The 12,968-nt window shown below is 37.7% G+C and overlaps 1 protein-coding gene across 6 annotated transcripts in view; it reads right to left on the reverse strand.

Moving 5' to 3' along the window:
- The window catches only part of NAALADL2 (N-acetylated alpha-linked acidic dipeptidase like 2), a 504,243-nt gene that overhangs the window by 81,879 nt on the left and 409,396 nt on the right, over positions 1-12,968 (reverse strand). The window lies entirely within an intron of this gene.

A 12,968-nucleotide genomic window follows, 5' to 3' on the forward strand; every position in this document is an offset into this window, starting at 1 on the left:
AAAAAGAGAAAAAGAAAAATAAAATTTTACCACACAGTGTCTTAGAACTGGAAATAGTTCTGTGGTAAGTACAACACACTATTTTCTTTACTAGGCCAGAACAATGCTGCATCCACAACAGAGAATCCTGTTTTCTTGACTATTACTTTAGAAACCACTGAAGTAGCAGTTAGGAAATGCAAATTATGTAACTAGTAATTCCTTAATATGCTCTCATTCCATGCCTGATCAGATGTTTCTTGCCTGCTGAGTATTCCCCAGCACTTTTAAGAAAACTTCCCTCTGTCCTTAATCTGTTGAACAATACACAAATACCTCAAAAAAACATTTTTTGGGGGAGGGTTGGGTTTGTTTGGGGGTTTTTATTGGAAAGTAACATGCAGCAAAGGTTCCCCCACTCAACAATAATGCTCAGCCTGAAAAATCACAGTCTTTAGACTAAATTTCTTGAACGAGTTTGACTTTACCCCTGTTAGTATTAGTCTGTATTATCCATATTTGTGCTAGCTTTGCCCTTCAGCAATGCACAACATTTGTGCCACAAATTCTGCAGTGCTCAAAAGTAAAAGAGTCTTAGGAAGGTACAACAGAGAGCAAGGACTGTGAGCAAAAATCCTTCTGAAATTTGTACAGGTAGGCCAAACAGTATAAACATGCTAATCTAACGCTGCTAAAGTCTGCAGAGCAAATACACAAAAGAAGGATGAAAGCCAAGAGAAAGCTGTTTATTTTCCTCACACAGACCAAAGAAAAATGTCTAACAGAGGAGAATTTAGAGGTATAAAGCTTCTGCTGCATCAGGATTGAGAATATAATGTTACCTATACATACACACACTGATATATATATATATGTGTCTGTTCTATGAGCTATTAACCTGTTTCACTCTTTCTGCCTTTTTGTAATACAACAGCATGAAGGGCAGAATTACAGCAGCCTGAGGGACACAGACAAACACCAGCATCTGGTCACTAGAACACAAAACAAGTGGTTAGTGCTTACCTTCTGAATCAACCTGGGGAAGAAGTTTGGTTGGGAGGTTGAATTCACCTGCAGAGCACACCCCACAAAGTTATGCTAGTGCCCAAAACTGTTACCCAGGAATCCAGAGGCTTACAGTCGCATGAGGACTCGTCTGCATCTGTATTCAAAACCATTGCCAAAAACTTGTCATAGCATGAAGGAGAAAGCCCCGTCAGAAGAAAAGATAAAGAGAGAGCAGTGGGAAGAACAAAAATACCTCTGAAATCTGCACTGCAGGCTCTCACTAATTCCTTCTGCCGCTTTACCCTAAGGCAAGCAATTGGCATATGGTGTCTTGGCAGCACATATACAATTGTATTTCTTTGTGAAACAGGTGTTTCACCTCAGCTAGGCGAAAAGCCCATCTTTTCTCCATTTTCCTTTTTTTTTTTTTTTCCTGGAGAGGCGTAAGAGATTGAACCAGAGGTTTGACTGGAAGCAGGATCAAAAGAAGAGTAATTGAAAAGGGTATCTCAGACTAAAATATGGCTTATCATCAGCTTTCTACACTACATATAGTTTGGGAGGATGCTGTACACTGAAGCAGATTTTTTAAAAAGATTTATTGAAAAAGCGGATTATCTAGGTTAAAATGAATCAATGGAATAACACCAGACATTAATGTATAGCATATAGGATTTTTCACTAATAAAGGCCCTTAAAGCTGCAAACATACTGCAGCAGAGGGGGCATGCATCTCCATCTCACTACTAGGCTGACTTTTCCCTATCTAGCAAATGCTCTTGATATCTAATTAAATATTCCACACACATACACCTCCCCCCCCCCCAATCCTCATTCCAGAAAGTTGGTTTTCACTGATTACTACTTAAATGAAACTAAACACATACAATGTGTATGCTTTCAAATTATTTTCAGAAAGCAAAACTTTGCAGCTGCCGCAGCCCAAAGTACATAAAAAATCTTGTTCTAAGTCAGAATGACCCTACTTTGTGGAAACAGACATGTCAGGAGGAGTTTCTGACAAAAGGCTTTTCTTTGGTATTTTTACCATTTCAGTTTACTGAAGAACTTTTAGAAAAGAAACCAAATATATTTTCTGTTTTAATGTTATGGTAAAGATGTGCACTGACTTCGCGACGTCACCAGATGCTGGACAAAATAAGCACAGCCTCCCAAAACAGACTACGCAGAAAACAGAAGGGGCAGAAATGGAATCACTGCTGCACAATTTATTTTATTAAACTCAACTGTAGCCAGAATAACTCAAGCCAACAGTCATCAGACAGTAGAAGAATAGAAACACTTTTCCCTCACCTCTTTTAATGTTTTCTTCCTTGCATTAGTAAGTGAATGGAAATAACCACTGTAAATCTACAAATCCACACACCACAGCAAAAGAAAGCAACTTTTAAAATATTAGGATACTTGCATAGCTTTAATCCTCTCTACAGTTTTCCTTTTAAAAAAGTTTTACTTTTAAAGCTGAAAGCAGAATCAGCAGATTAAGTAGGAAGAAGCAGCCAAAGCCAGAAACGTGGGACCTCACAGAGGATCTTCCCAAAATTTCAGATTAGAAACAGAAGGCTCAGTTCAGATTCACTGTAGGTAAGAGAGAAAACTTGTTCTTTGATGTGTTGTGTGAAGGATGCAAGAACATTTTGTTTGTAATGTTTTATGATCACTTGTGAGCATTCAAATTGCGCAGAAAACATGCAGTGCCAGTAAGATCATCCTAACACTGTCCTGCTATAAGCCATGAATCCCAGTGACAATGTCTTTCACAATCATCAATATTATAAAGCCCAATGCTTTTATTTCCTGATTCAATGCTTCCTATTTCCAATTTCTATTTTCAGTGATTTAAAAAAAACTATTTAAGCTATTTCACTGAACGAAGAAACCTGATTTTATCCAGTGGACAGGTAGTGTGTAGGTGGGAGGCTCACCATTTTGCAGCAAGAATCAGAACTGGCTTTTGCAAAGAACAACGTCTTCAAAGACAGTATTTATCAAAAGCCTCATTAAACAGTTCTTTAACAGCTATCAAACATTGCAAATTTTATTTGAGACAATGTATCACTGACTCAATCACAGCTGTTTGATAGTCCAGTGATCTTGATTCCCCCCCCCCCCCCCAAAGCATTAAAAGACAAAGCTGAGTGCCACACTACTAATACCTGCTGACACAAAACAAGTTCTGATACTTACTCCAGACACTCTGCCAGAAGATTTTTAGTTGGTGCGTTGATTTTAGCCACTCAGAACAACAATGGCAAAATGTTACCTTGAATGCAACATGCCATTTACTTCTCCAGGGATGACAGATAATTGTGTCTTCTACCCTTAGACAGTATGTTTTCAGTAACTAGATGCTTCAGCAGGCTATCAAACAGAAGCAATAATTGGTGTCTAAGCAAATTTCTCACATGTTTTCCCATATCCCGCTGACCCTGTTAACTTGCATTGACTTTCAACAGTCCTCAGTCAATTCCCAGAAAATGAAGAGCCTATGAGACAGCCTGCAAGGACAGTTTACAGCGACAACATGTATGCGTGCAGTGTGAATGTTAAAGAAGCTGTGCATTTTTCCTGCTGTATGGCAGGTTTATGTAAAGAATATTCCCTTTCTGGAAGCAGCATGGGATGTTTGGGACATCAAAGCAGTAGGATTCATGAGACCAAACAGATTCTTTTGGAGCAAAGTAATGTATCAACTGATGAGGATGCCATCAGTTTCGCTAACATTAGTGGACTAAGAAAGATGTTCTTCTATGAAATTAAATAGCTAAATATTCATATTATTCAATAAAATAACTCAACCAACCACTTGAACATCAAATGTATTTTGTCTTGTAAAACACTGAGTCATTAACCTTAACAATTTCAGCATGCTCTCACTATCACATTCAACTAAATTAGCATGCAAGCAAACAGATGGATTAATGTATTAATGTATGCTGAGTAACCCCTGAATGTAGTGAGAAATTAAAAAGCCCTAATTTATGCTAAAGATGGACAAAAAAGAGAAAACATATTGGTCAGAAGAAATACAGTATGAATAAACAAACACATAGCTATTATAAAGACAGTAGAGCTCACGAGTGAGAAAGGCAAGACACACAAGCAGCTGTGGTTTGGACCTACTGTCACAAGTAGTCCCAAGACGATCTATTGGGGACTGCCTGAACTATATTTTATTACACGCTGGCAGTTCATCGCTTGTCCATGAACAAAACTGAAACCTCTTTCTTCACCTTGGCACATCTAACTCCCATCGCTACACCTTGTTAACCATAAAGTTCCACTACGACATTCATAAAATCTCCCAGCAGCAAATGAAACAGCACCAAACTCTCCAGAGAGAGGTTAGAAAAAAGAAATCCTGGGCTTCCAAGCAAACTGCCATTCTGAGGCTGATACATTTGCTCCTTTGCAAAGAATTTCAGGTATTCTCTGGTATTCTAAACACACTAGTACTTTGATTCTTTCATACAAGCATAAAACATCTCCCCTAACTCCCCATGGGCAGCTACCAGCTGTGTTATTTCCTTAAAAAAATTAACATATACCAGAGAGAAAGGAGGAGTAAAACAGGGAAGGAGGGGAGCCATGCAGAGCTGTATTTTTAGATGAAAAAGCTACCAAACTGCAGACCATCATAGCATCACGCTGCTGTTACACAAACTCCCTATCGGTCTAGACACAGAAGGGGCAGTACGGCTTCTCGTTAGGGTAGGAATCTCCCCGGAATACCACAGTCAAACAACGGGTTCTAATTCTTTTCTAAGGACATTCGCACACATGCCGAAGGCCTGGAAGTTCTTTTTGGAGCAGCTACAGCTGAAGTACATCTTTGTATACAGTCTACCCTGAACCTTCAAAGAAAATGATACCTTCTAATTGAAGAAAACGATGCTTCTAATTGAAGTTCTTGGTAAATATACTTGAAGTTCTTGGTAAATATACTTGGATCTCATAAATTAATTGGTACTGGGTGACACTTAATCCAGGAGGACCTAAATAATAACAGAAGAAAAATAGCGCAAAATTTGCCAGAAGAGCCTGGTCAGCCATAGATCATTCAAATAGTCAGTCACAAATGTCAAGACAGTAACTAACCCTTTCCTGCCTGGAAAGGGGCTGGAGGACATATGGAAGTAAAAGAGAAAATGAGGTTCTGCAGCATGTCCAGAGATGGGCAACAAAGCTGGTGAGGGGTCTGGAGCACAAGTCCGATGAGAAGCAGCTGAGGGAGCTGGGGCTGTTTAGCCTGGAGAAAATAAGGGTTGGGGGGATTTTACCACTCTACAACTACCTGAAAGGAGGCTGTAAGCAAGGTGGGGGTAAGGCTCTTCTTGCAGACAACAAGTGACAGGGCAAAAGGAAATCAAGTTGCTACAGGGGAGGTTTAGATTGGCTATTAGCAAAACTTTCTTCACTGAAAGGGTCATCAAGCATTGGAACAGGCTGCCCAGGGAAGTGTTTGTAGACATGGTGCTTAAGAGGCAAGTTGTGGACTTGGCAGTCCTGGGTTAATGGTTAGATGATCTTGATGATCTTAAAAGGTCTTTTCCAACCTAAATGATTCTATGATTTGGACATGGAGTAACGGTGAGATTAATGATGTGATGCAAAACGTTGAGATAACTGCATTAGGAATACAGAGATCTTAAAACATCAGAACACAAAACCTGACTTTAATTACTGTAACTGAACAGTGAACTACATTAGTGATACAAAAATGGCTCTCAATATAGGATACTGTAGATCAGACAACTCATGTTTGCTTTAAATATACACACACAGGTACAAGGTTGTGTTTATGGAAGTACATTTCTCACTTTACCTAGAATTTGCTAACAAAACTATACCACAGACTTTGCTGTCATCCATAATGCCACCTTGATTACATATATAAAGACATATGCATATAAAAATAAAGTGTGTGTACATAAATACATTATGTATATAAATAATCCTTGACAAGGATTTTGCTAGGAGAGAATGTAAGAGAACATTGGTCAGAAATTTACAGTGGCAGTTATCAGAATTTGTTCACGACACATCCAACTGCATGGCAATGTACGTTACACTTCTAGGTAAGCTGCAGCTCAGACACTGTAGCTAGAAGACAGAGGTTGTGTCTGTCACTGGGGATTACCAGTTCTTGAGTTTGCAAATTGTTGACTGGTTGTTTTCAGCTTTGTTAACATATACTGTCCATTCTGTATCAGATACACAGAACCAGAGAACTGTTCTTTCAAAGAAACAGTAGCTTTTAATAAATTCTGGCAGCCAGAGAAATGGCAATAGCTCACTGGTAGGACAAAATTAACTTTATTTTCATTGCTTGTTTTGTTAAATCTAAGAAACAGTGTGCTGGAGGTTAGAATGGTAATGGATGAAGCTGTTCATGCGGTAACAGAGCCAGTAGCCATCAACTACACTACTGAGTTACCTTTGATAAGGCGGTTGCAAAACTGAAAAGAAAACAACCCTCCAAATGCTTCTTACAAAATTCCACTTTAATTAAACTTCTCACTGAGGCTAATTACTTAAGACACTTTCACCGAACTAAAATTAAATAATATAAACATCATGTCAGGGTCATACTGGAACCAACTCAGTACATCAGTGAAGCAATAACGATAGGAAACAGACTCTCCCAGTCATCAGTTAAACAAAGATGTTCCCGGTACAGTCTCAGTGTGGCCAGTCCAGCTGATGGATAGAGTCCTTACCCTTTACACAAAGCGAACACCCAGAACTTGCCCAAGACACCCTGACTTCTGTGAATTTGTACATTCAGTTCAAAACTTTACCTTTGCACAAAAACACTCAAGAAATGAAACAGCAGCTGAAGGTCCCCGTAATACAGGATAAAATGGTGCTCCTAATACTTGACACCAGAACCCCACAGCTTAGAGACATGCAATTCTGTCCCCACACAGACAAAATCGGTATAAACACCAGTTTCTCATTCCCTTTTAAAAAGACACAAGCCAGATGCACTGAAGAGCATTCCATACTGCCTAAGCCCTCCCCCTTCTCTAACATAAGCACATGAAAGAGAGAAAAGCAGCATGCAACACAGGAGTTACTTTTCAGTAAACTAGACCCTAAGTTCTCTTCATCAAGGACAGCTCCTCTGTCTTTTTTCTCATAACAAAGAAAACTTGGAAGGCTTTTGATTTCTTTTGAAAGAAGCACATGATGTGTCAGCCTAAGCATGTAAATACTGAAACTGCAGTAAGTTTCCCCAAAGAGTGATTAAAAAAAAAAAGAAAGAAAAGAGGGCAGGGTGGGAGGAAGGGAGGAAGCAGAGGCAGATGTTAAAAACAACTGAGAAGCCACATTCACTGAAGAGTTAAGATTTAGTGGCCTCTGTTCTACACCAGTGTGGGTGAAAATCACTTTTAAGGGCTCTAATGAAAGTTGAAAGTTACCTTCAAAAAGTTATGCATATTTCAACAGAAATAAAAATCATTATGCATTCTCTCTAAAGAGGATACAATCTCAAACTGTCAAAATTCTAAACTCTTCTACATATATTACATACAAATGCCTTCTATAAAGGAACCCCTTTTCATTTTTCTTCTAAATTAGCTTAGTGGTCCATGGTATTACACTATCTTGGTCTAGCCTGTGAAGAATGTGACAGGTAATTTTTATACTTCTTGCCTCTACTTAAGTTTGAGTGAAGATACGGAAAACAACTTTTATGGTCTAGGTGTAAAAGTAAATGTTCTGTAAGCCCTGCATACCCAAACCTGGGCAGCTACCATAAGATATTTCATGCTAAATATGTATCCATCAATAAATAACAAAAAGAGTGTTTTTTTTTAATAATGTTCAGTAACTTGGTTTTTCTCAAGATAAAATGATAATGCTAACATTGATGTAACCTACCACATTATCATAGAAGGGATTTCAGATTCTGTGTTGTCAGACTAAAATCATTATGTAATAGGAAGCACTGAGAAGGATTAATAATATGCAAATAACATAGAAAATCATCTAGCTGTAATTTAAAAAAAAAACTGGATTCCACCTGAAACTGTTGACTGCAATGACACAGAAATGGATAGTAACAGTCTATTTCAATCTTGATAAAAGCTCAAAATACTCCTGTACCAGCTTCAGATTGCAAGTGATTGGAACAGCTTCAAAATGCTGAAGTTTAATGTTTGTTTTACAATGCTGAAGAAACAATCAAACCTCTAACTGAAAACGTGGCTAATCCAGATTATATTTTCTCTTTTACCCAGACATTAGGCAGCCACAGCAAGACTATTTTTCTCAGCCTCTGTGATTTACTTATATTCCAGTACTTCAGCAACTGTGCTACGAAAGACATAATAAAAGTGATTTAACTTCCAGCTGTGGGGTTGATTCTTTTCTCTTTAGTGAAAAAGTCCACTACTACACTTCCAAATAGAGAACTTTTCTTTCAAAAATACTTTCCTCTGCCCACTTTCATGATGGAAAAAAAGGCAAGTGTGGCCATCAGATTAAAATGTTGAATCCAGCAGAGCAAACTACATTTTTAAGGTGCTCTACCAAGGAGAGGGAAAACGACATGGGATGATGGTCATATAAAAAGAAAAACAAGGCAAAGCTTAAAGAAATAAGGGAGAGAAATAAGAGAAACAGAACTAGGTTAAAAGAGGAGGTATGGAAAAATTTCTGAAGTTATGAGTCTCTCTGAGAAGGCAAAACTATGGCTAGAGACACAAAACAACACAAAATTTTCCAGACCGTGCTGTTGGTCCTGATATTACATTTTTATATAATAAATGCAGAGTAAAAAGGAAAGGATGGATTTATGCCATACAACCTTCTGGAGGTGGCTGGAGATAGCCTTGACACACTACTGCAAAAGCCGTGTTATATTTTGAGACATGTAGTACATTTTAAGACATGTTAATATTAATCTGTTTTAAGCAAATCAGTAGAGAGTTTTTTGAAGAGTGAGGTTGCTCAGCAGTTACAATACCGTGGAAGACTTGTATGTCTTCTCTCCATATACCTCAAGTAATGACACATATATTCTTGGCATAGCAGAATCTGCCTTCTGCTTTCCATGTTTGATGAGGCTACTAAAGAAGCAGGATTAGAAAACAGCCCTTAATTTTGCCTCCGAGTGGAAATCTGTGGAATTTGTCTCTTCTTCTCCACATATAATACCCTATTTGCACACACTAGCCTTGAACAACTCATACCATAAGCACACCAAAGCAGCCCATATCAAAATATATCCCAGCACATTTAGCCCTTCTCAGTATATACTGCCTGAAATCACTCTCTGCAACAAACCGCTGTGTAAACAGCTCACATTTTAAATTACATCTTTTCCATAACAGGTGATGCTTCTATTGCAGCAAAAAAGTAATGGGGCAAAAAACTCTTCACATGCCCAAGAGATTTATTTTACTCTGCCTCTGTGGTAGAGGTAATCTATACTACCAAATAAAACGACAACTCCATTATTAGGTCATTGTGATGATATTTATATTCCAAAGAACTTTTTGAAAAGTTCATAGATAAAATTCCAAAACTGTAGCAAAATTGGAAACTTTTACATATTTTAATAGGAAAACAAGGAAAGGTATTAAGTGATAGAGCTCTATTTTCTATTACACAGGCACACAATCAATGTATAGCCATTCAGAAAAAAATAATGAATTCAAATAGAAACTGAAGGCATGCTCTACAGATCATACACCACCACACTCAGTGTTTTCCATTATTCCTAATTTACAGTCAAGAAACCAAGGGCTGAGCCTCAGTCATGTTTACAAAATAAAAATACCACAGGTGAAGAATTTACATCGAAGACACTAAGCAGAATCACGATGAACAGTGATGTATCCAAACTCAATAGTTTTTTCTGTTAAATGCATGCATTTTCTATAATTATGGAGGATATTTACATGTTATACCTGTTATATCATGTTTTGGTTTGAAAATAAATAGTAATACAAACATGGCTGATATTTTCAAGGGCACAGAAATGGTCCACACATGAAAAAGAATCAGAATTTACTTGCTGCAATCTATTATTCCTGATGTACCAATAATCATACAGTGGAGTAATTCCATTAGCTTTTATTGCAGTACAGAGAGTAACAAAGACAAGTCTGTGATCTAAGACCTCTTTTACTTTATGCTGCTCTTTCTTGTTGATGTAAAGTTAAGTGAAGATGTTTCTAATACTATTCTCTGCTGAGGCGAGGACTGACAGACTTACAACCATGGGCTTTCAGTAGTAGAGAAACTCAGATTTGAAATCAACATTGCTTCTCTTTCCCTACGTGGTGGTCACTTGGATGAAAATGACAACAACTCAAAGGGAATCTGCAGTATGAGGAAAAGCTGATCAGCCTTTCTCTCCTAACACATTACAAATCTGAATGTGACCCTCATGTCAAAGGTAAAGCCTGTGCAGCAGCAGCTGGGAGGAGAGGAAGGCTTTCCTCAGCAGCTGCAAGAGAATCCTTGGAAATTGGGTTAGTATTATGTTCTTTTCCACTTGATAAATTCTTCCAAGTTTACTTCTTACTTGCAGACTAAAATGCTGCATATTTTCCGCTAGTAAATAAACGAGCTGCATTTCACTCAGTGTATTTTTATACTAGTGGCTGAATACTTAGAATGCACTTTACTAGCTCACAGATCTGACCACAGGCATTTGCCATGCAGATTTAACCTCCTGGAGGCTCTGGGTTTGCTGTATTAGGTAATTTCGAGCGAGACAGTTTTACTTACTCTTCTGGTCTGAATGTTTCCTCTCACAACTTTTATTTCCTCTTATTTACTCCTCATGTTCCTGCCAATGAAAACCCTTTACAACCTTCTCTCTGAGGATTAGCATTACACCGACTATGGAAGAAATGCATTTCTAAAGCTGACCTGTAACTGTTGCTCTGTAGACAGGCTACAAGGGTACAGGTCTTGGACTTTTTTTACTCTAAACCAGTTTTTTTTTGAAGTCTGGAATAGCATCAGTTTTATGTGACGCTGAATGCTGTCTGACAGGTGGATAAAATAAACAACTAATGTATATTCCAAAAGAAGAGAATTTCCTGAGCAGGTCACAGCAGTAAGAGAGACAGCAGAGGAAACCAGCCTGGCAATATGATAAGTCTACCAAAGCACGTCAAAACATCCCGTTTCTGAAGTATGTTTTTCCAAATCTTGTTTTGCAATGAAGCTGACAAAACTGAGACATAGTTAAAAAAGCTGAATGGCTTGGAAACAACCAACCAACCAACCAACCCTCATTGCAACTCAACAGATTATTCTCACTAACCTGCACAAGAGAAATTCCTACTTGTTCTATTAATACAGCTGTAAACCCAGAATAATTTCTGCCTGGTTTACAATAATACTATTATCCCTGTTTGATACAATAAACAGAATCCCCAATAAACAGTTGCAATAAGCAGTAAAAAATAAACAGATTGCTTTTCTGATAGAATATAGGAAAGACAAGGAGCCTGTGTTTTGAAGGACTGTTAATAATCAGTAAAATAAATAAATAAAAATCAAGAAACCAAATTTAATCATTCTATAACTTCATTTTTAGGAAAAAGTTCATCCTCTTGCCAACAGAAATGTACAGATTTTGCTAAGCAGATTTATGGCTCACATGATATAGATCTCATGGGGTCAAGATCTTCTAAAATCTGAGAGGTACAGTACATCAACTTTGAGACTGCAACTTACACTTAGTACAAGTTTATTTCTGGGAAACAGTTTTGGAAGAAGGACAAAAGCTGTGTTTTCAACAGAATCAAATTTGCTGTGTCACATTTAAGCAAATATGAAAATAATTTCTTTTATGCTTTTAATTACATTGCTGAATCATTTTGAAAGACAAAAACACACATCTGGGAAGTTAACTGAACACGAAGAGTAACTTTGGTAGGATTGAAATAGACAATAGCCAAGGAAACCTTCAGTGTTCATACTGTAAATGGTGCTGGGAAGTACTAATTTTTATATACAGAAGTTTGCAATTTTTTCTCATGCTCTATAAGATCCTATATACACATATCTGGAGTGGAAACTGTGAGGAATAGCTGCTAAGTGACAACAGAAATTTGCACCAGACCACAAGCCTGTCATAAACATTGTACTCACAGGTCTTCTGCCCTCACATTTTCCTTACAGCCTCTGCCTTGTGTTTAATCTTACAGAGAATACTTTGCCTAATAGGTGCAGTGATATTTAGAAACAGAAGTCTCCTTGTTTATATAGTTTTTTGACTTAATCTATTTTAATTTACACACGAACATGACAACAATGCTCCAGTATGTGGCATATTTCTGTTTTGTTTTGCATTTGTGAAATAAAAGCATATTACATGCAGAGCCAGGAAGCATTCCAGTTCAACTCAGCTTCAGCTTTGTTCTTGAACTTGGAAAGATGTGCGCATATGTAGATAAGCACAATGCAAGAATTAAAACGAGGGGAAGATGAAGTCAATGCATTGTTACATTTATAGGAAAACACACACCTTTTCTCATGAACACTGTATCTTGAAATAACTCATGCCAGACTTTCCCAGCTGACCAACTGAGGGCAAGTCAGAGCTGTCCAGGTGCAGACAGAACCTACAGCAGTAAGGCTGGGGAGTTCCCAACAGATTATCTGTGTACAGTTCTAATTTGGTCTCCAAACAGTGTAACATGCATCCTTCTTCCACTTACCTTGCAAAGGACAATCAACTGAAAAAGAACACGGTGCTCTGAAGACTGCAATCAATCTTACAGATCTTTACAAGCAACATATATAGTAGAGAGTCATATTTTGCCCACCGTATGAAAATGGATATAAAACTAATTATGTAGGCTGTCTCATCTTACTTTGCAGGAAAAAAAATACACATCAAAAGATCCTTCCTCTATGTTGAAATCAATCTGAAAAGCTGCGTTAGATAATAAGTAACCTGTAACATTGTCAGCAATATTGAAATT

This window comes from Falco rusticolus, chromosome 13 (assembly GCF_015220075.1).
Source record: "Falco rusticolus isolate bFalRus1 chromosome 13, bFalRus1.pri, whole genome shotgun sequence".
Lineage (NCBI taxonomy): Eukaryota > Metazoa > Chordata > Aves > Falconiformes > Falconidae > Falco > Falco rusticolus.